General features: G+C 40.6%; 1 protein-coding gene across 1 annotated transcript in view; it reads left to right on the forward strand.

Annotated features, from left to right (window-relative positions):
• The window catches only part of golt1a (golgi transport 1A), a 277,908-nt gene that overhangs the window by 103,291 nt on the left and 149,013 nt on the right, over nt 1–25,604 (forward strand). The gene's annotated exons all lie outside the window — the stretch shown is intronic.

The following is a 25,604-nucleotide window of genomic DNA, read 5'->3' on the forward strand; positions in this document are numbered from 1 at the left end:
TGGAATATGTGAAAATACAGAAATGTCTGTTGCCTTATTGAACTGGAAAGCCATAAGCCACCATAAACTACTAACCATAAACACATGTCATTGTCTTAGGTATGACAAATCTTTCAAATCAAACCTCTTCCCCATTTCTCTCATCAATCAGCTGCTCACTCTCCCTCTGCGGGTTTGTCTGCTCCCCAAGCTTTTGTTGTGGTGTTTATGTTGGAACAAAGGTTCCTCTTTGAAGAGCAGAAACATGACTCTGGCCATTCTCGGTCCAGTTTCTATGGACTTCTATGTGGCAATTCTCCTGCCGCAGCACAGCAATAAAAACTCTGCTGAGAAATGAAACTGTTCTGTCACCTGAAATGCTCGAGGGCTTTGAATCTGAAGCACTTACAATTACAAGTATTGAGTCTGTATTAACATGTTTATAGTAATTTAACCATGACAGGCAAGGGCAACAAAAATTAAGGTTTTGTCCTAAAATACAGCTCTGACCAAATTAAATAGAGGGAGTTACACATACAAACTGCCCACTGATAGAAGTCTGTTACCCTCTGCAAGTGACACGATGCACCACTCACTTTATGGGGAAATGCAGTAATTGAAAACTGTTGTGGATACCAGACAGAGATTGTGCTTGTCTGAGAGAAATCAAAAGATAGATCATGTTACTGTAACTACAGCTGAAATCACAATCTGATGTCTCTTTATCTGTCTTTATCTGATGCATTTGGTGGTGTTGTCAGATAATGAGGTTTTAGCAGGAGTTTGGCAGCAGCTTGGTTTTAACACTGGGCCACGTTTTCACCGCTATTTCTTCTTCATTTGTTACGTTGTGGTGGTGTAACCTTCAATGGTGGTTCTGCCACCAGTCTGCCCTTTAGGGCTGTCGGCTATCACTGCCACTGCCGTTCACTGATGTTTCACCCCCCTCAAATATAATCATTCCTGCGGTTTAGGATTGGACTGACCCCACTACCTCTTTGTATTGTGGCCTGATGATGGGATATGGTCTGGCCTACGTCCGTGAAAGAGCATGGCAGCCAAACCATTTTTGGATGTAGCTTTTGGAGAGACAGCATCCTGATGTGACTTCAGCACCACAGTTTGAATTTCCCCGGCAGGTAGTTTTTATCAATCTGCTGGACCCTCTGTCAGCTGGTTCTAGCTGAGCTTCCCCATCTGCCTCTGGTAAGCTGGTATCCATGGTGGCCAAAGGGGTGTATCACTCCTCTGCTGTAAAACATCATGATGTACAGGTCCAGCTCCTCCTTCATAGGTTCTGGTGTGACACCATGGACAACAGTTAATTGTCATCATTAACTTTATTGTAAACTTGGTCAGATTACATTAAACTGGATTTAATACCTCCCGAACGACCCATTTATAGGCCTAAAACAGGGTCTCCCACTCATCCATACTGAGGACTCACTAGTGTTTGTTTACTGATAAAAGAAACCCGTAAGACCTGTTACTGGAGTGGTTTCACAAAAGCTAGAGTTATACAATGTCAAACAAGACACCTTTTAAATGTTGCAATTTTTTCATGCACCTGTACACCTGATGGCATTATGCAACCGACTCTTGCATTAACACTTTCAAATGAGCCATACTATGTCCCGGGAGCCAACATGCATGAGCAAAAGCAGACAGTAAGTGCTGATAGACTGTGCAGACTTTGCATGTGTGTGTGTGTGGGTGCATGCAATGGCATTCTGACAGAATAATTTCTAAATGGTTTTTTAGTTTTGAGATACCTCTGACTGTATTCACAGTATCAATCCACCATTGTTAGATTTCTAGCGACACAACTTTGTGGTTAGGATTCTTCCAACTGACACCAGCAGATGATGGTTTCTGGTTTCAGCTCACCGAACAACAGGTCTGGCCTGTTGGAGATGACAGACGATAACATCTAGATGGCGACTGTGGTATAAAAACTTCCTTCTGTACCAATGACTGGCATCATTCACTGTCATCTCTACATTTTCTATCTGATGGTTCTGAAGAAGTGGTGCACATAAGAAAAAGTAGGGCTTTAGGGTGTTGGCTTGCATAATTATGCCCAGCAGAAATGTGAAATGGCCTTGTGAAAGTGATGGTGATGGTGAACATTTCATAACAAACATACAGTACTTGATGAAATGCATTGGCACTTGTATTGTTGTGAATATTTGTGTACTGCCTCAGTCAACCCCACAATAACACTCTTCCACTGCTTTAGCTGAAATGTTTGCCACTAAATTTTGATCTTGGCAGCGATTGACAAATGAGAACTTAATTGCTGTTGATCTGTTGTTGACAACGCAAATAATAAGTTAAAATATTTTGGAGCAACTGCCTTAATCAGTTATGTATACGTTCAGATTGACAGGGGGAAAAAGTAAAGGGGGATTTTCATCAATGAAGTCAAGTCAAGATGACACAAACATTTGTGTGTGTAGGTATGTGTGCGCGTGCGTGCGTGTGCATTTAAAATAACTGTGAAATATTGCACCATTGACTTTGACAGATGAGTGTCGATTTTTGTTACAGACCAACTTCCTTGGCGACATTTATAAATAGAATTCAAGCAGTAATCACTAATGCACATGCTCAACAGTACACATATACACCTTATCTCAGTCAACACCTAAGCACAAGCTCCTGCAATGAAATGGCAACCGGTCACACGCATCTTCTCCATTTCATCCAAACCCTGTATCATGTTGACTCCAGGAAGAAATGCAACATTCCAGCAGACAATCTGGCCTCTCTCTTCTCCCCAAGGCAGATAGATAGACAGTTTGATGCCTTTCTGTTTCCGTGAGGCATTCTTCATATACCTGTGCCAACCTATGAGTGCCACTCAGACATGTCAACAACGTGTGCGGGAAAATAAAAGCAAGGTTGATTTAGGCGATTGTGTCGATGGATCGACTTAGATAGGTATAATTGTTATGTTCGTTTATGCAGTTATCAACCCAGTTCATCAGTAGAAAGATCTAACTTAATCACTGCCTAAAAATAGAAATGGAACACCCATATGGAGGATTTTACTTAATAATATAACTAATTAGTTTGTTAAACTTCGTAAGTCATCTTAAAGGTTTTCCAATAAAATAAAATTTCCATAAAATAGAAAACAATGACCGGTTGCTAGAAAAATGATGAGCCCACATGTCTCATATCTCGTTGGTTACATTTCAATTTGCCTGTTTTCTCCATCATCAGTATTTGTGCAGCCTTCGTCAGATATTTGTCAGGTTATCAGCAAGTAATCTCCACCAGCATATAATCTTAATAGTTAAAAAGTTTCAGATCAAATAAATTTATAGTAACTTGTTCAGACTAGTCAGTAAGAAGCATTAACTTGAACTTGACAGCTTGTATCAATACATGGAAACTGTGTCATAACTTCTTTATAACTGTTAATTTATGATCTTCAAACTGGTTAATAATCTATTTGGTTCAGAGTGACCAGTTTAAATGTGGGACAATACACCACTGTGTTGACATTTAGAGCTGAACTATTTAAGTATTGCTCTTTAGTGTTTCTTGTTGTACTATCATATCGTTCTTGCTCTGAGATGAGCTGTTGTTATGATTCACTGCTATATAAATAAAATCAATTTGATGTGGTTTGTTTGTGGTGCAAACAGATGAGCGTTAGGGTGACGAGATGTGGAACATGAGCATGACCACACAAATTCAACCATTTAATTTTAGGCCATGTCTCCTGTTTGTTTCGGGGCATCTCATTCACTTTACTGTCGTTGTAGTTGCAGGGAAGATGAATAAATCCAGTAAGTAGTATTTGTGTAAATGCAGGTCTGTCCACCTGTGTCTGCTGTTTGTTTGTGGTCTGAATTAAGAAGAGACGGTCCTCATGAAGTCAGAGCACCCACTCTATTTGCAGTCAGGACTAATCTTACTCATGCACTTGTTTCCATATTTAGATCTTTCTGTCATGAGATAAGAGGAAAAAGTAAAATGTTGTTTGATTTTCATCTATGCGTCATGATGATGCAAGATGGCAGCCAAACCTGACATATCGTATGTGTACATCTCTTTGTTTGCTAGCAATTCTTTATGTATAGACTGGAACTTTTTATGTCTTCATTGCAACAAGTTGATGATTCAATAAGTTCTTCATCATCCATGCACTGTTGACTGAGAGATCTGTGATCTGCAACAAATCTGATTTAATCCACACTTGCCGCCACCATGAGACCTGTTAATGAACAAGCTAAGCAGTGCACTCCTAACGCACACACACACAAACGCACGCACGCACGCGCACGCACACACACACACACACAAACGCACGCACGCACGCACACACACACACACCTGTACACTCCTTAATGTGGTGAGAATGACTCTGCTCTCCTCCTACTAGGTCAACATACCTGTTTGGCAGGTAGAATTGGCCCCTGGCCAGAATGTGTGTCTAGCACGTAGCTTACTGGAAACCTCATTATCTGTGCCAGAAAAAACAGAGGAGAAGGAGGAGGGGGGGAGTTTTTACTGCTGTGATCTCAGAGCTTTGTCACTGGGTAAACAGTGAGAGAGGCATTACGCCCTTCACAGTTACCAATTAAACTCACCTCATGCACTTTCGTTTTGTACACAGGCACAGTACAGAGGTTCCCACATACGACTCAAAAAAACAAATTCAGTGAGTCTGACACTCTCTGATCATTACAGCTGTGGCCATTAACCTCCTGACAGAGATATAATCATGATGTGATATCACAATAAAAACACACAATATAACACTGTCAATTGAAACTCGGTAGTTCCACAATGAGTCAAAACAGGATCAGTAGTTGTATCATTTTGATAATCTAGTTTACTATAGGGCAGCACAAATAAACTTAATGAGGCTTTTCTTTGTCTCTCACGGCTCTCCAGCTTCCTCCCACATTCCACTGACATCAACATTACAGTAAGTTGACGCTGAAGTCTCCATACAGTAGCTGTGAATGTGGATGTAGGCCTAGTGATTGACTGGTAACGTTGCCAAATGTCAGGAAATCAGGAAAAGACTCAGTTGCCTGAACCCACTGATTGAATCAGTCTCTTTTGGCAAAACCATCAGCACTTTTCACCTGTTTAGACTCAACTTACCAACACATTTTCATTGTGATGCACCTGTGTTGCATAATGCTGAGCACAGGTGGCAAAAGTCAAACACAAGTAAAGCACAAGTTTCACCGGTTGAACACAACAACTCAAAACTGATCACACTTGTGTCCAATGATGTGAGGGCACATATACTGTAAGCTGGTTCAGGATGAAGTCCTGTGGCCTGATCCAGTACAGAGAAATTATGCCAGGGATAAGTGGAAAATATTTTCCACGGCCTTTTATCCTGAACTTGGGGGCCATCTTAAATGGCCCAGGGCAGAATATTTTTCCCTGATAGTCCAGGTCCTTTTTCCTCTCCTGGACAAGGAGCATGGGGATTGTGATCACCCCCTTTTGGTACCATAGATAGAGCCTCTCTGCTGAGGCATGCAGCAGCACAACATTCAATCTAAATGAAATTAATATTGTTAAAGGAGCACATGCACTGCCAGTAAAAATCCATCTCTGATTTTATTGTTGTTCATGCCACAGTCTATTTCATCACTACATCATTGGTCATTAAAACAAATCCATGTGGCTTTTGTTATCCCTTCCCCCTCCATGTTTAAAAATAAAACATTGTAAATAAATCAGTACCTCAGTTATGCATGGGCCAAAATGCATTGGTTTTTAGAACAAAAACAAACAAAACAATGGACTGAGCACGATCTGCATTCAGATTGAGAAAACTTTATTGTCTGTCACAACAGAATATTTGTTTTTGGGACGTTGCTCGTGCATAAAACAATCAGTGACACTCTGACATAAAAGGACATAAAAACAATCAATAGACATTTTGACTCAAAGTGTACATTTCATAAACAAGTATTAAAACCAACATAAAAATAATTCAATTCTTAGTAATTTATTTCCCCACATCACCCACATATGTCCATCTAAAATACAGGGCCCTATACACTCAGTGCAAGTCAGTATTTCACTGGACAGTCACCCCTGTTCAGAGAAAACTGCATGATATTCTGTCAATAGTTGTTATTTTAAAAAAAGTCTAACCTTGTGTTATTTGCTTGGATATCAATCCAGTGCAGATGTCTTATTGATGTTGAGTCATGGTGGTTTTTGTGTCTGTTCTGGCACTCAGCAGGAGGACAAACATTACATGAATAGGAAAGTGGAGGGAATCATGGAGGTCAACATTAAAGGTGACACTTAAAAGTGTCAGTCATCCATTATTAATTAAACACTAAATGACAAACAAGAAAAAAGTTTAATCGAGGCATTGATTCTTCTATGTCAAGTATCAGAGTCCAGGAGTGTTTTTAAAATGATGCCTGCGCCTTTGTTCAACTTTCACTCCCCGGTATGAGACACTAGAGATGTTGATCACGTGAGGGGTCTAATATTCAGGTCTACAAGTCCAAACCAAGTATTCAATCCCTCAGGGCAAATAATGAATAAAAATACCATAAAATGGCGTTGTTTTGGTAGAGCAGGTGCCCCATATAGACACAGACGGCAAGCAAGGAAACGTCACTTCCGGTTAGGGTTGTGGGGGAAAACAAACCGTGTCCCCCATACACACTCATGCAAAAACACGGCATTTTAAACCTTTGTCAAAGGCTTTTTCGCCGTCCTGTCTTAGTTTTAATCACATGTATATGCTGACAGAGAGCTATATTTTTAGAAACTCATCACGATCTGGGTCGATTGTGTCCGTACATTTAAAAATATTAGGTATTTCACAGTCAGTCATATTTGTCTTCCCCCACGGCTCTGACGCTCTCTTAGTCGCCGCCGGCCGGCTCTAGACACTCGTAGACACTGCCTGAGTTATTGTGTATTTTGCACCGCAAATAAATTCAAAAACCACAACCTGAACTTTTATATCGGAACTTCGCTCATCTTCTCCAAACGTGTAACGCTCTGACCGGAAGTGAAGGTTGCCGACCCTGCTGACTCGGTGTAGGCTATGGCTGTGAAAACTTTATATTTTAAGATGTACGGACAGCAATCGACCCAGATCGTGATGAGTTTTCTAATATATAGCTCTTTGTCAGCACATACATGTGATTAAAACTAAGACAGGACGGCGAACAAGCGTTTGACAAAGGTTTAAAATGCCGCCTTTTTGCATGAGTGTGTATGGGGAAAACGGTTTGTTTTCCCCCACAGCCCTAACCGGAAGTGACGTTTCCTTGCTTGCCGTCTGTGTCTATACTATACAGAGGCTATAGTCCTCGCCGTAGCCGGCCCCGTATCAAATCCCAACTCAGGTGGCCCTTTGCTGCATGCCATTCCCATTTCCTGTCTGTCTCAACTATACCATCCATTAAATTCAAAAAAGCCCCAAAAATATACTTAAAAAAATAAAATAAAATACTATAGACTGATTCGGCGACGTCACCGGAAATCGAACGGCCGCCATTACTGCGGTGACAACTCACAGTCAGGCAGCTGTTGGCTCTGTGCGCGAAGCGGGCATTTGAATGCAAGTGGACCTTTTCTCTTCCCTTTCTCTTCTGCGAACATGTCCAGGAAGGATGGGAGGACATGTGCCGTCCTCGACTGCTCTAATATCAGCAAAACACAGCCCCTTACTTCAGGAGGAGTGTCCGTGTTTAGACCGTAACGTTACGTACAGCGTGTCAGCAGCAGCAGCAGCAGCAGCAGCCGCCAGCGACGCAGTCACAGCTGACCTGTACAACCTGGCTCCTCTCCCTTCTCACCGTTACCTTCACATCGTGTGGACAGTCTGTGAATGTCTCACTGATCCCTTCAATATGATGTGATCATGGTCGTCTAAAAGCCGGTGTAAAATATGTCCGACCCATCCGGAGCTCAGGTAATTTTGACCATAAATCAGAGACCTGTAATTGACGTTTTTTCTGATCATCGGAGGCCAGCTGGTCAATAAAATATTCTTGAATATCTAAAACAAAGCAAAAGTTGTTGTTGTTTTTATAATCTTATTCATGTAGCCTGTCCACATGATTAAATATCCCGCTGCTGGCTTGCTAACGTCAGCACGCATAACGTACCGGTATGTTATATCGTTTATGATACAGTCTCTTATCTCCCTGTTACTCTAATCTTTCCTGCTAATCGCTCAAACAAATGATTAATTACTAAATGAATATTGGTATTCATGTAAGATACCTTAATCAGTTACTGGGGGGCACTAAACATCACAAATGCAGCCTATTTATGATGCTGTCATAGAGAATCAGTTTACTATGACTGACACATGTCACCGCAGCAATGGCGCCGCCGCAAGATGGCGGCATACACAAAACGTTCTCCGAATTCGTCTATAAACCATTTGGTGCTTGAATTCCGAGTGTTAGTCAGTTTATGTTTCTTGATGCATTAACAGCAACGGTCGTTGTAAAATGACCCTATAAACCCTGGAAGGTAGAAGGAGTTAAAGAATATAAGATTTAACAACAACAAGGTTTGCGTGGTTTTACAATATGAAAGATTTATAGCCTAAATGTGAAAGTGTAGTAACATCAGGAATAGCTAAGGCCAAGTTAACAAACTCATTGACCCCAATAACTGAAATGACCCCTAGGTGAACCACATATCATGTTCAACGCCTTTCCAATAGAATCAATCAATACAACTACATTTACATACTACAAAGGAATTAATGTTTCCATTGTAGTATATTAGTATGTTGCCATGCTCCCCAACAAATTGCCCAAGACTGAAAAAACAATAGTCACACAGTAGGTATAGTAAACATGGTCCCACTCAACGTCAGATGCCGCCTTTGTCTGATTGATAATCCAGCCTAGTCAAGGCCATTCCAACAGTTTGCAGATCACATGTATCAGAAACTCATAAAAGTCAGCAGCAACATTTACTGTTGCTAGTAAAGGTGATAAAAAAACAGGTAATAAACACTTCCTGGCAGGGGCTGGGAGATAGACCGCATCTACGACAAGGAGAGGCCTTATCAAAGACACAGCTCCTTCCAATGTCAGGTGTTATCATGGCAGCAATCACCCAGACTGGAAATATTGGAAAGCTCTGGAGAAGGATGGATGACGGTGGCCCCGAGAGCTCAATGCACTGCAAATTAAGAGACACATAAAAAAAAAAAAAACTAAACTCCAAAGCTGTAAATCTAGTCATTCAACACAACAGAAAGATTTCCAGTGTGTAAGAAGGGGCCACTATAAAGGTCTATTTCTAATGACAGTGTCCTGGGATCCAAACCATTTGCCAACCCATTGCCCTTTGTGCGATATAGCACAAAGGGCAATCTCTCTCTCTCCATCTATTTATCTCAATCTGTATCTGTATCTCGCTTTATCAAGAAATTGAAAAGAAAGAGATTAACCTGCTGGAATGTTTTTGTTGACTGACAATTTTTTTTCCCCCCTGGAAACACTTCTGCTGTTGTGTGAATTTGCAGCTTGTGCAGTGTTACATTGATAAAGATATTATCTGGCTTTGGAGTAGTTTGTGTATTTGCATGGTGTTGAGCTAGCTGGGCCACCACACAAACTGCACATTTTGAGATTAATGGAAGGTGGTAAATTTAATGTTGTTGGTCTGAAACTGAAATGTTACTGTGCAAGTTGCGGGTTGTTTTTATTTATTTGTCAAGTACATTAATTGATCGACTTAAAACACAGTGTAACTTAATGAAGAATACTCACACACTCAACTGCTAAATATTGCTTTCCTCTACTGACCACTAGAGGATGACTCTATCAGAATCAATCCCTACTATACTCTCGTGTTAAAATATCCAACTTTACAGCCTGGTACAAAATCAGTTTTGGTCTTTTTGTCCTTCACCTTCAAGTGTAGGATTTTTTTTTTTTTTTTTTTACAAGTCACTCATTTAAATTTTTAATTGAGAGATAATTTTTAAAGACTTGTGCATAATTTAGGGCATGTCTGTTTTGAGTAACCTCATTGCCACAAGCACTGAAGTTACAACTCCACATATGCATCTATTGTGTTTCTTTCACCCCCATGCCTAATCCATTTTTGGAAAAGTCTGAAGTTTGGTGTAGTCAGACAGTGCCAAGATGCTGAAGGTGGAGCAGCACACTTTCTGCTCCAAACATTTAGAAACGTGTGGATGACATAAGAAAGAACGTGCTCATCTTAATTCAGAGTCTACCTATGTAGTAATCCTGGAACGAATAGCATCGCTGACACAAGTTCAATCTATCTGATGACAGATGCATAGTGACACCAACGTTGGCTGTCAGTGACTGATGACGTCCTGATGCTGATCTTCTAGATAAGGTCACATGACCAGTGCTAGACAATAAAAAAATTCCTCTGTATGGAACACCTGAACAATACACCATTATGTAAGGAAATCACCCAACTCTTCCAAATAAACCGAACGTATTGTTTAAAAGTGATTGTAGTGTCAGTTTACTGAATGTGAACAATAGCAGGAGAAGTCTACAGTAATGCACCACTCAACACTGACTCATAAGGTACCACTTTACAAGTTTCACTAAAGTCTCTATTCCAGTGGTTAAAATGCAACCAAGGACCAGATAACTGGATTTTTGAATGGGAAAGGGTTAAATTGACATTCCCAAAAGTGATTTAGTAGATGTGGTTTCAGCAGCTCCAGTTCAGCTCGGTTAACCCAACACTCTAGGTGTCGTGCTGTATAGCTCCCTGGGTTGACCAGGCGCCCCATATACAGAGCAGTTCTGGTCCGACTCCCCCTGCGGCCCCTTGCTGCTTGTTATTCCCCCCCTTTCTCTTTCTTCCCATTTCCTGTTCATCACAACTGTCCTGTCAATTAAAGGCAAGAAGCCCAAAAAATACTTAAAAAAACAACAACAACCCTAACCCTAACACTCTAGTAAACCCACCCTTTTCAGGGCACAGATGCCGTATGGACCTGCCACTTGTCCAGGTGCTGTTAAAACAGTAACACAGCAGCTTCACTGTGGGGAGATAGTTGTTTCTAAAACATATTGTCATGGGATCTTACACAGAAGATCAGATACCGGTACTTCTTCAGAAAGCCTGAAAGTTTCCTACACATATCTAGAGTCTGAACCCTTGGACAATAGCAGTCACACAGAAATGTTGGCTATAAAGGAGATTAAATAATTACCCTTAATAATCCATATTTCGCACATTCTGTGACAAACTGTAAACTGTTTTCTTGTCTGTAACAACATCTATTGCACGTCTGTCCGTCCTGGGTGAGGGATCCCTCCTCTGTTGCTCACCCTGAGGTTTCTCCGACTTTTCCCTGTTAAAAGGGTTTTCCATGGAGTTTTTCCTCAGTCGATGTGAGGGTCTAAGGACAGAGGATGTTGTTACGATGCCATGTAAAGCCCTTTGAGACAAACTGTTTGTAAAAACGGGCTATACAAATAAAATTGCCTTGCCTTGCCTTGCCTTAATGAAAATTGATTAAAACAAAACTATAAATGCTGAATTACAATAGGAGAAGATTAATCTTAGTTTGAAAATATAACTAAATATGACTAAAATAAACCAGTGAACACTGGATGAGCAGTTTTTTTTTTACCTTTATCTTCATATTTAAAAAAAAAAAAAATCTCTATCTTTGAAGGGACTTAACATTGTGTACCATAAGTTCTGCTCATCACAACTAAAATTCCTAACTCCAAAATACTGCCCCAAACTTGCTATCCCTAGTCAAACCAGTTATAACATCCAAACAGGCAAACTTGTGGGGTTCAGCATTTTTGGTCCCCGCCAAAAAATACAAAAATGCACACCACAAGTATGGTGGGTTCTGGGTTTCTAGTCTACAACCCCTTTCAAAACACACAAACACACACACTTTTTTGTCCTCAGTTTCCTCATAGTTGTTTGTATTATGTAACAAATTCCCAGTGCTGGAATTGGCGGCCCGCTATGAAAAGCACCAGACAATTGCTGGTGTGACACTATTGTTGTCATTGGTGTGTTTTCAGTTGCAGCGGGTTAAGATTATGGCTAGCATTTTAGAAGGGGTATTATTTTTCCTCTCCCTGGTTCCCACTGCGCTATCAGGGAGGTTAGATTACGAGAACAGTCGTCTTTAAGAGGAGCGGAATCTCGTTAATTTCAGACCCAGGTGTGAAAACTGAGACCGAACTCTTGGAAAGTGTGACTACTGTAGGTCCTGTGACATCACAAAGATGTGGGGGGTTGGGTGTGACCCACAGGGTTCCTGGGAAACAGGTAGCGTCTAGGTGGATATATAAATAGACAGATAGACAGATAATAATATCAAAATTAATAATAATGTAGTTTAGTGTATAATGCTCTAATAGCAGTGGTGGAGACAAAGGTTTGGTGTTGTCTCAGATGTCCTGCGTCTTACACCTGATCTGTCTCTTAGCAATGTTTTGATATTTGGAATTGAGGAGATCTGCAGTGTTGAAAATGAAAACGTAAAAGCCTGAGAATGTTAATGTGCATTATGAAAAACATATTTAGCATGCCATTGAACTATTTTTACTGACTCTGAGTCAAAGCATATCATATGTATGTATATTTATGATAATTATATGTATCTGGAGTCTAAAACATTTAGAAAGTCATGTCACACACACAATCCATGTCCTACAGACCACCGTCCTTCTTCTGTGTTGTTCCTCTGGTATGCTGCTACAAACTGAGCTGAAGCCTGTCCCTGTAAATAACAACAGCTCAAACTAACTGACTGTGTCGGACTGGCTGTAGTTCATTTGGCTAGAGTAGGAATGGCATTGTAAAAATGGCTCAACAGCTTACTCTAGTGGAGACCATCAGATAACACAATAGCACTGTGACGTCTCCTCTCTCTGATTGTAGGGTTTATTGATTGATTGATTGATTGATTGATTGATTGATTGATTGATTGATTGATTGATATCTTTATTTCGATCATGTAAACGACAATGTAAAAAAAAAATAATAATAATAAGATAAAATAATAATATAATAAGGAAATAAGTGAACAGCAAAAATGTATACACAAAAAAAGTAACATCTCATAAGCAACGCAGTTTACATGAGCGAAAAGGAGCAGGAAGAAGTATAAACTTATCTAATCCTACCCCTATAATTTTAACTATATGTTCTAATTAAACATTTTACACATTACACATTTTAATCCAAATAGTAAGTAAGCAAACACCTTGTGTGAATTATTCAATGTACCTCTGGAGAATCATTTCTTTATGTCTCTTTTTAAACATGATTACACTCGAAATGTTTTTGATTTCAGTACTCGTATTATTCCACAGTTTTACTCCACAAATGGTGATACAGAAACTTTTCTTTGTTGTGCGAGCTCTACCAACCTTTAGATTTGATTTCTCTCTTAAATCATAACCTTGCTCTCTTTCATGAAACATTCTCTGAATATTTCTTGGTAGCAGATAGTTCCTTGCTTTATATAATACTTGGGCTGTTTTATGCTCCACCAAATCAAACATTTTTAGAGTTTTAGATTTCCAAAATAAGTCATTGGTGTGTGCCCCATTATCTATCTTTTGTGTGCCACTGAAGAAAGAGAAAACAACAACAACAAAAAGACTGAGGTTCACGTTTTCTTTTTTCAGAGAACTACATTATACAGTAGTTACAGTAGATACTAACTAGGAAAAGTACTTGAGTAGCAATATTTAATACATTAATTTAAACTACTGATAAGCAATCAGATCATTTAGAATAGCTGATTGTGTACATCAAACTACATTAACTGTGTGAAACTTTGATTGATTGATTGATTGATTGATTGATTGATTGATTGATTGATTGATTGATTGATTGATTGATTGATTGATTGATTGATTGATTGATTGATTGATTGATTGATTGATTGATTGATCTGAAAAATAAAAAATAATTATTTGTGTGTTACCAATTTCAGCACTTTTTAAAAGTTGGCCCAACAATTTTCATTTAATTGGTATTACAGTTGACAGCTGATTCTGTCAATAAATACACATATATCACAGTCTCACAACTGAGAGATATCAATCAAACAGAAAGTGCAGAAAGTTTCAGACAAAACACACACACACACACACACACACACACACACACACACACACACACACACACACAGCAGTGACCTTGCCTGATAATTAAGCACAAGTGAGATCAATACATGTATTAATGAGCTGCTCAGCTCAGCATTAATGAACTGGTCATTGTGTATTCGTGACCTTGGCGGTTCGTGGAGAATGCACCACGTCTCCTCCACCCCCACCACATCACTGAATGATTAAAAATGTTTTTCCAGGCTGGTGGGAGGGGTCACAGGGTTGTGAGTGGAGGTGTCTTGCAGAGGGGCCACTATTGTTTGGGGGAAGTTGTTAGTTTTTGTGGTTTTTACTTTGTGGTCTTTGATTTGGGAAGAGAATGAACAGTATAATATGCGCGAGACCAGACTGCTGAAGGTGACAGATCACAGATGCAAGGCCTGTTGTCACTGTCTTTCCTTCTCATTACTACCCAGGGCCGTTGTATAGGGGAGAAAGGTGATGATAACTCTAGGGGCCCAGCGCCCAGTGGGGCCCATAAAAAACCCCAGTAGTCTAATCTTTGTATGACTGATTTATTCTGCGTAAGACCCTGACTAATACTCATAGTACACTGTAAAAACTCAACATCTTTCCAAGAATATTTGTCTTATTTCTTGTCCAAATGTCTCATTTCTAGTCAAAACTAATCTCTTTCCACTTAAAATAAGACTCATCACCTAAAAATTAACTTGTTTTTAGATCATTTTCTCTTAAATTCACAATAAATAGAAAAATCTGCCAGTGAAAGTAAGTTTTTTGTGCTTGTAATAAGGAAGAAAAAACTTGCTCCACTATCAGATTTTTTCTACTTATTCCAAGTGAAAATATGCTTGAAATAATAATGAGATTTGTTTTGACTAGAAATTACATTTTGACTAGAAATAAGACAAATATTCTTGGTAAGATACTTGAGTTTTTGCATTGTAATGCTGCATTAGCATCAAAACAAAGAAGGTTAAATAAAAAACGATAATACGTAGTCTAAGAAAAAAAAAGGAAAAGTTGGGGAGGGGCCCACTTTAGTATTCTTTAAGGGGGCCCAGAATGCCTAGCAACGGCCCTGTTACTGCCTGAACCACAACCTCAACCCACACACTGATTTCACTGTATTGATCAGTATTATATAAATAAACTAGTACAGATGTAATACTTTATTTTCAAGCTAAGAAGCCAGAGGAAATAAATCAATTAAAAAAGCAACTATGTCTGGTCAAAACATTCTTTATTCTCCGAACAAAGCTGTAATGGTTTGATCTATTCAGGTCTGGACCTCAACCAGCTCTCTAAATCTCCACAGCCTCCTGAAGGCAGCAACACAAGCTGGAGTGAAAGGAGATAACTGACATTAAACACATTAAACAGTAATGCTCTGCTGTCTGGTTTCCCTAAGAAAACTATATCACAATTCCAACTGCTCCTTCAGAATTGATTTTTAACATTCTTTTATTGGATGGTGTCCGTCAAATCTGCTTTTACGCTATGAACTGTCTCACACCCTCAGGTCCTCTGGTAGTGGCCTTTTAATCGTACCATCATCATCATGGCAACCTCGTACATCGAGGATCTGTTCTCCTCCTCCCTTTACGTAGATATTCTCCTTCTGAGCCTGCTGGGCTCTCCGTCTGTGTGCTTGTTGATGGCTGTAAAGACCAAGGTGTGAATGGCGGGGTGTCCTGTCCTCATTATGGCCCTCGCCTGTGGAACAGCCCTCCAGATGTTTTTTTTTATTTTTTATTATTATGTAAAGCACTTTTATTAATATTTATATTTGTGTTGCATTTTTAATTGTATGAGAAGGGCTATACAAATAAAGTTTGATTGGATGATTGATCAATTGATTGGTTGATAAACAGGTAAAATCAAGCACAGTTGTCACCAGGACACTGCAGCACAACACACAACACAATGTCACAACTCACTCCATCCCTTTCACCCGTCAGATTCAGTACCATCATCACCATTATCTACACAGAATGTCCATCCCATCATGAACTGAATGGCAGGTCTCTGCTCAGGTCACATTTTCCAGTGACAAGTGACAAACATTATAGACACAGACTGTGTGACAGCTGTGATCTAGGTTTGCTGTTTATCTCCTGACTCTTCATTTCCTCCTTAAGGAAATTCTCATAACATGTAAAAGCAGTGAGTCAGCTGGAGATGGTGAGTGTTTAATAAAACATAACTTCATGTTGCTGAGAACCGCCGGGCTGTGAGTGAATGACCGCTGCGGAGAAAACACCTGTCTACTAAAACACCTGAGTTCGCTTGCACAGAGAGTGACCTGCCATTACACATCAATGCAATATCCACGTTAAGTCTAGCCCGGCTGAGGATCTGAGGACAGCAAGGAATGTGGACATTTTTAAAGGCAAAGTCTGACTTTGAAATTCTTTTTTTAATTAATTTATTTTCAGATTATTGGCACTATTTATTGTTTTTTTTAATTGCCCTCTCTTGCTTTGAATTGCTTATTATTGTTTAATAGATATTCACTGACTTTTTAATTTATACCATTTTACTCCCTCATATCTATCAATTTATATGTATTTATTCTTTATTATTTTATGCTTGAGTATTAACAGCATTTACCTATGTCTTTCTCTTTTAAATTATTTTTTTTATTTTTGATATATCATATTTATCACATATTTTCCTCATTGTTTCAATTCTGCATAAGTATGTGTGTGTGTGGATGCCTCTGTGTGTGTGTGTGTGTGTGTGTGTGTGTGTGTGTGTGTGTGTGTGCGTACTGTACAGACTGTCCAGGTCGCGAATGGTCAGAGCAAATTAAATTTCATTGATATTCAAATGTCCAATGGCCAACATGTGAATAAGACTAAACCGGTGAAGATGTGATCAGGGTCACAGCACCATCAACCAATCGATCTGGCTGTGTTGTCATTTGTCAGGATGAGGCTTCAGGATCGGCTGCATTAGCTGCCAGCGATTGATCGCCCCTCTTTCTAACTGAATAGCTACACACACCATTGATCACACAGAGATATAATTTGACAAAAACACTGGCAGCTATTGATCAGTAAATCTGATAATGTTATCAAGCTGTGGGGAGTATTGATAAATGTGGTATGAGGATATTGATAAGTCTGCAAGTTCAACAAGGTGAGGGGAACAGAGGGGTGAGGGTGATCACAGTGTGTGTGTGTGTGTGTGTGTGTGTGTGTGTGTGTGTGTGTGTGTGTGTGTGTGTGTGTGTGTGTGTGTGTGTGTGAAAGCATGCCTCATTGTATGGTTTTATTAAACTAACTGTTAAAGTAATAAATCCCACCGCACAGAGTGTGTTTGACCGGTGAAACAGTGTCACACTTACCTCCGACACTCAATCTGTCTTTTTCACGGGTTTATTTTATTTTCATCAGCAACTCCACACATGCTTTTCTTTTAGCACTTACAGTGATCATGCCGTCAGCAGGTAATCAACTGGAAAACACAAAATATAAACAACATCACTACGTCAATGACACGGACATATTTATGATATTTAACATAAGTTACAATCACTTTGTATCAACTCACCAGCTCAGCAGTCAAACCGAGGCTCAGCAAGTAAGAATTATCACCAAAGAAAAAATACAAGGTGGACTACTGCCGCTAGAGGGCGCTATGAACTCACAACAATATAAAATAGTAGGAGACAAAATAACGTGAAAATAAGAGAATTTCACACATTCATACTCTGAGAACTCTACACACAAAACCAAAAACACACACACAATGGGCAAAACCCCTAACTTCTCCTGCAAAATGAAACTTAACATTCAAAACAATGTTATTTATTCTCAAAATGCTATTTTAGTTTAAAATGACACACACAAACCAAGAACCAGTTGAACACTGATGTGCTCAATGTAAAATACTATGATGAATGGACACTTCTTCTCCATTCATCATAATGACTTAGGCTTTTTCATTTTTTTTTTAACTACAGACATAAATGTGTTGTAAAATTTTATTATATTGTTTTTATACTCAGAACACTCAAATACACGGTGACATGTGTGAAGATGTGACCGAGGTGGTCGTGTGACGATGCAGCCGTGCTGATGTGACCATACAAAAAAAAGAGTCGGTCGGGGTCAACTGGTTTACGGCTGGCCAGTTTTGAAAGACTGAACACATAACTTTGATGAGATGAGGACTAAGATGTAGCTCAGTTACTGTAGCCTAGTAGAGCAGCACTCTTTGTAGTCAAAAACTCTGTTCCAGTCTAGGTTCAAATCCTTCCATCAATGCAATGTCATTTTGGTGATCAATGCATTTTCTTTATATTATATGTGTGTGTTTGTGTTACTGTAAGTAAGAACTTACATGTGTGTAGATACATAGCCTACATGCAGTGACTAATTTTCCTCTGTCGGTCTTTTATGTTGAGCCTGTTACTGAATAAATCACATTCAGGATGAAGAAAGGAGCAGCAGCCGCTTCCAGAGCAAACAACACACATCCAGACAATTCATCATTGATCTGTTTCTGAGGAGAGAATATGGTTCATTAAAATGCTGAGAGGAAACAAGAGAAGCTCATGTAGAACCAGATATGAGAAACAAGGGTGTGTGTGTGTGTGTGTGTGTGTGTGTGTGTGTGTGTGTGTGTGTGTGTGTGTGTGTGTGTGTGTGTGATGTGATGTGAAGGAGCGATAAACCACCACTCTGAACAACCACAAAAAAGATGTAGAACGAGAAAAGGATTTGACAGACAGATAAAGAGAGAGGAGGTGACAGAGGAGCAGTGGAGGCAAGGTGAAGAGAGGAGAGCAGACAAGCTGCCACTGACTTTCACATCCAACACAAGTGCTTGACCTCGCACACACACACACACACACACACACCATGTCTGAAACTGCTCTCCCGGTGCAGCTACCTTTGAAAGTAGGGTGAGAGGCTGGTCACCATGGTTACAACCAGGCTAACTGGTACAGACTAGAGACACACATGGAGAGTGAAAGGAAATGGAGAGAAAGTATTAGTTCAGATCATACAAAGATCCTAACACCAATCCATTATCCATATCACTTATCTGTGCAGGGTCACAGAGGTCTGGACAAGTCACCAGTCTATCATAGAGCCAACTTATCCAATTCACACATAAGGGCAATTTGGAGTTGCCGGTGAATCTACTGTGCCCTGAGCCTGGGATCTAAAACCAAATAGAGGTGGCCGTGCTAACCACTGCTACACTGTGCCAGCCTTATACAAACATAACAATCCAAAACTACATTTGTCAACCCCTTGAGAGGCAAGGCAAGGCAAGGCAAGGCAAGGCAAGGCAAGGCAAGGCAAGGCAAGGCAAGGCAATTTTATTTGTATAGCCCGTTTTTACAAACAGTTTGTCTCAAAGGGCTTTACATGGCATCGTAACAACATCCTCTGTCCTTAGACCCTCACATCGACTGAGGAAAAACTCCATGGAAACCCTTTTAACAGGGAAAAGTCGGAGAAACCTCAGGGTGAGCAACAGAGGAGGGATCCCTCACCCAGGACGGACAGACGTGCAATAGATGTTGTTACAGACAAGAAAACAGTTTACAGTTTGTCACAGAATGTGCGAAATATGGAAATGTTAGCAGGAGTTGATGAAGGCAGTCTCTGGTGAGGGGAGGGGCAGGGAGAGCTGGCCAGCTCGATGGGAGGGCTGGGTGGCAGACTGGTCCATGGGAAGGAAGGGGAGGCCGGTCTAACAGCAGGGGAAGGGGAGGGAGGGGGGGGCGATGCAGGCGGCGGCTGGTGCAGAGAGATGGAGCTCCGGTGGATCTGAGGAAACACAGAGAGAGTGCGAGACACCAAGGCCAAACTACAAAGTACAGCAGAAAATGACAGTTCAAAAATATACTGAGGAGAGGAGAGGAGAGGAGAGGGGAGGGGAGGGGAGGAGAGGAGAGGAGGAGAGGGCTCTGTGTAACCAGATGTGTCCCCAGCAGTCTAAGCCTATAGCAGCGTAGCTATAAAATGGTTCAGAGCTACCTGAACCAGCCCTAACTAAAAGCTCTGTCATAAAGGAAGGTCTTAAGTCTAGACTTAAATGTAGTTAGAGTGTCTGCCTCTTTGACCCATGGAGAGAGCTGGTTCCACAGTAAAGGAGCCCGGTAACTGAAGGCTCTACCTCCCAGTCTGTTTTTAGAGATACTGGGAGTCACTAACAGACCTGCATTCTGGGAGCGGAGTGCTCTGGTAGGACAGTAAGGAATGATTAGTTCTTTCAGATAGGTTGGAGCTTTATCATTAAGAGCCTTATAAGTCAGCAGAAGGATTTTGAAGTCTATTCTAAATCCTACAGGAAGCCAGTGGAGAGAAGCTAAGGTGGGAGAGATGTGCTCTCTCTTCCTAACTCCTGTCAAAACCCTCGCTGCGGCATTCTGGACCAGCTGGAGACTCTTTAGAGAGTTTTTCGGACATCCTGACAGGAGAGAGTTGCAGTAGTCTAGCCTAGAAGTGATAAATGCATGTACTAGCTTCTCAGCATCACTCTGGGGGAGGATATTCCTAATCTTAGTGATACTGCGCAGATGGAAGAAGGCGGTCCTAGTCACGTGCTTTATGTGGGAGTTAAAGGAAAGGTCCTGGTCAAAAATGACTCCAAGGTTCCTCGCGGTTGTACTCGGGGTCAGGGTGATGCCATCTAGAGTAGCGATCTGATTGGAGAACGTGTCCCTGAGATGTTTAGGTCCAAACACGATGACCTCAGTTTTATCTGAATTCAGTAGCAAGAAGTTAGAGGACATCCAGGATCTAATGTCTTTCAGACAGTCTTGCAGATTGATGAGGCGGCTTCTGTCATCTGGCTCCATGGACAAGTAGAGTTGCGTATCATCCGCATAACAGTGAAAATTGATTGAGTGCTTCCGGATGATGCCACCTAATGGGAGCATGTAAAGAATGAAGAGGATTGGCCCTAAGACTGAACCCTGCGGTACACCATACGTAACTCTGCTATACTCTGAGTGGTCGTTATTAACATTAACAAATTGAAACCTGTCAGATAAGTATGACTTAAACCATTTTAGGGCAGGTCCTTTAATCCCTATTTCATGATCTAGTCTCTGCAGCAGGATGCTGTGGTCGATGGTATCGAATGCAGCACTGAGGTCCAAAAGTACAAGAACAGAGACGAGACCTCTGTCTGAAGCTATAAGAAGATCATTAGAGACTTTGACAAGTGCTGTTTCAGTGCTATGGTGTTCTCTGAATCCAGATTGGAAAGCTTCAAAGAGCTCGTTGCTGTGCAGATGTTCATGTAGCTGCTCCAGGACAATCTTCTCAAGGATCTTAGAGATGTAAGGAAGGTTGGATATAGGCCGATAGTTGGCAAGGACATCTGGGTCAAGAGAAGGTTTTTTAAGTAAAGGGTTAATGACAGCCACCTTGAAGGCCTGTGGCACGTAGCCTGTGGCTAAGGAAAGATTGATTTGGTTCAGAAAAGAAATGTTAATTAAGGGGAAGACATCCTTAAGTAGTCTTGTCGGAACTGGATCCAGCAGACATGTGGCTGACTTGGAAGAAGTAATTGCAGAAGTTAAGTCTGATAGGTCGATGGGAGAGAAGCTGTCCAAGTGTGAACCAAGTCTGGGAGGTGCTTCTATGGGTATCGTAATCTGTGGGCCATTACTAGCAATTTTTGTTCTAATATTAACTATCTTTTCGGTAAAGAAAGTTAGGAAGTCGTTGCTGCTGAGAGTTGGAGGGATGGATGGCTCAACAACACTATGGTTCTTGGTCAGCCTGGCCACAGTGTTGAAAAGGAACCTGGGGTTGTTCTTATTCTTTTCTATTAGAGATGAATAGTAATTGCTTCTAGCATTACGGAGTTCTTTTTTATATATTAATAAACTATCCTTCCAGGCTTGACGGTCTTCCTCATGTTGGCTGGAATGTGTTTTCCTTTCCAGCTGTCTGGTCTTCTGTTTCAAAGCGCGCAAGTTTGGGCTGTACCAGGGAGCTATTCTTTTCTGATTGATAGCTTTCTTTTTGAGGGGAGCTACAGCATCAAGTGTTCCAAGGAGTGCTGCTGCAGTGCTATCCACAAGATAGTCCACCTGTGTGGGGGTGAAACCAGCATAACTGCCCATAATATGGTTACAGAATGTGGTGAAGTCAGCATCACTGCCCATAATATGGTTACAGGATGTGGCAGCAAGCTCTGTTGGAATAAGCTGTTGGAGACTGATCTAACTTTTAAAGCAGAAGTAAGTGATATATTTGTGTTAATATAAGTCTTAAATAGTTATATCTTCCGACAGCAATCACTTACATAGAGTGTTTGGTCCTAAACACGGGTCTGTCAGTCACTCTGCTCTGCTCTGAGCCCAGGAGAAAACATTTCTCGTATCCTACAGTTTTTATCCAATGAGGAGAGAGAACGGCATGCAGGGCTGTGTGTGCAGCCAAGGAACGCCGTGAATGTGGCGACGTAGGGACGAGGACTGTTATGGTGCGTTCAAGGAAACTCGTATTTTTCCGACCGTGAAGTGGTACCAGTTCGATCTGGTACGAGTTCACCGGTCGGAAGTTACGAGTGGCCGTTATAGTGACTTTCACCGGTAAAACAGGTCGGAAAAACACGAGTGGGTTGCCTGGAACGCTACAAAGTCGTAAGTTGTGACTTGAAGCTGTAATTTACGATTTCAAAAGCCGGCCTGGAACGCAGCATTAGCGAAAACGACCGGACCACTTACTTCTGCTTTAATTATCCTTGAAAGCACATAATAACTAATAAGGTAGCCTATTCAACCTGTAGATCACGATAAAACGATGTTTACGTTGTTGTTGTTTGTGATTTTGGCCCATGAGGAGCGGCAGAGGACAAAGAGGAGGTCTAGGTTTTTTAAAATATATAAATCAATAATTTAAGTATTCTGGATTAAAGGGACAACGAGAAGTTTTGGAAAAGCGAAGCGTTTTCTCACTACATTTATGAGCCTCCGTGCACACCGTAAAATTCTTTGACCGGCGCAAGACGAACTCATGTTTTCATTCATCAATAATTAAAGTCAGAGGTTCAAAGAGGTTCACATACCGTCGTAGTTCTGACCATAAACGGCGATTCGGCTGCGTTATTCTCATGACTCGCCACGAAAGGAAACGCTGGTTGGCTCAAGCAGCATTTCCACCACCACTAATAATAACAAAATAACGATAGAGACAGAACGATATATTTATTGAAAATGGGCCCATTAACAAGTGTGGGTAGCGGAGATTCATCCACATTAACGTGAGACTTTTTTATAACCGAATAGAAACTCCTTGTTGTCCCTTTAAAAAGAAAAAGATACGGTCTCTTGTAAAAGTGACCCTGGGTTTTTTGAAAGGTGCTAGAAAAACTTGAGCTATTATTATTATAAATTATGAAATTTCATATCTAACAGGTCAAAGGTCAACTTAACTGTGACCTCATGATGCACTGCTGAAACACTATTGTGGCAGTTATTCTAGTCATAACAGAATGGTAGTTTGTGACCAAGGATTGGGACTCCAGACCCTCATCATCTTATTAAAGCCTTAAATTACCTGAAATTTGCACAGGTTTAGACACACTGAATGCATGGAGAGTTAATCACCAACTAGAAATACAGTTTCTTGTCTAAGCCACTGACACGTTTGAATAGAAAGAGACTGTGCCATAGGAAGTTCCCTTTGTTAAAATCATCACACACCCGAAGTGAGCCCCACAACGTTATGGGAGGTGGATAAAGGTCTACCATAGTGCTGTTCTTACTCCATTGCCTATATATCTGGTGCTGTTGTGGGATTTACCAGGCAGACTTTTTTTTTTGCTAAATCTAGAGTTAAAGCAGAAGGAAGCGATCCGGTCGTTTTGGCTGATTTCTTGTCAGCCGATGGAGTTAGCAGCCCCCGCCCTCGTCATGGATCTATTGGTCCTCGTCCCTACGTCACCACATTTACGCGCATCCCTTGGCTGCACACACAGCCCTTCATGCCGTTCTCTCTCCTCATTGGATAAAGCTTGTAGGATACAAGGAAGTGTACAAGACGTTTTCTCCTCGGCTTACAGCAGAGCAGAGTGACTGACAGACCCGTGTTTCGGACCAAACACTCTATGTAAGTGATTGCCGTCGGAAGATCTAACTATTTAAGACTTATATTAACACAAAATTCTGCTTACTTCTGCTTTAAATGTGCAGCAGAATAAGTTGTGATGTTTGATGATGCTCTGTTTCATTCCTATAATACAGAGAAGCCCACACAAGCTGTGTATGAGGTGATGATCAGGGAGTAGCCTACTCACATCAATGGTATGCAACTGCACATGCCCGTCTTCACATCGCCAACACAATGCCTGGAAAGTATCTTTAATTTATTATTCTGGTGCATTTTATTTTTAACAACCAGACTATGGACTTACAATCTTTCATTATGTCAGTCAATCCAAAGAAAAGACAAGACAAGTTTCCTGTCAAGGACAAATAAAGTTTATCTTATCATGTCTTATCTTATCTTAAAATATAAAAACAGACTTGTGATCTTTTCATCTATTAAAGCTACGGAGTTATGAGATACAGTACATTCCCATGGACTCACAAACCATTAACAATTAACTATCAAAACAAATCACTGTTATACATTGCAAGTGATTCTAGTCTCTTTGTACTCCATCCTACAGTACAGGCAGTAAAATATTGAAAGATTTTATTTTCAGGAATGCATGTAGCCAAGGAGGAGATAAGGCAGTAAGGCTTATGGTATATGAATTCATGGCAGTTTTCACTCTCTGACACTCTTAAGTAAGAAACTCCATTGGGACACCAGAATGCAACTGAAATGGGGTGACAAAGTTTGTCACTTTACATGAAGGATTATCAAAATACATATTTGTTCATATTTCTTCTTCTTTCTTACAATACTGTAATTTGGATTTGTATCTCTTTTGCCTTTACTTCCAACCACAACGTGTGTTTGTGTGTGGGAGGGAGAGAGAGAGAGAGAGAGAGAGATGGTGAATGCATTGCAGTCAGACCTGATGAGCTAAACACATTTACTCACCATTTATTGTGATGTGTCTTAGGGAAACACACACACACAGTCTGTGTGTTTTGAAACAAGCCCTTTCTTCTCACACTTCGGGTCTTCTGATTGATCACAGCTGATGTTTCCCAGAATTAACTTGTTTTCCCTTTAGGAACCAGTAAACATTTATTTTCTGCTCTGACACCTAATGAGCTGGACAACATCTGGGCCTCTCACCTGTGCTAAGGTTGGACAGTTGTACCTTACTAGCAAGGTTTTATCACTGAATTAACAATACATCTATTTTCGTATTTGAAAACCACTGTGGAGTCTTTCCCTTTCCTGTGTTACAACAACTTCCTCTTCTTCTTCTGATGTTGTTTAAAGCAGAAGTAAGCGATATTTTTGTGTTAATATAAGTCTTAAATAGTTCTATCTTCCGACAGCAATCACTTACATAGAGTGTTTGGACCAAAACACACGCTACAAAGTCGTAAGTTGTGACTTGAAGCCGTAATTTACGGTTTCAAAA

Source organism: Trachurus japonicus, chromosome 5 (assembly GCF_045865225.1).
Source record: "Trachurus japonicus isolate A0001 chromosome 5, Traja_1.0".
NCBI classification, from domain to species: domain Eukaryota; kingdom Metazoa; phylum Chordata; class Actinopteri; order Carangiformes; family Carangidae; genus Trachurus; species Trachurus japonicus.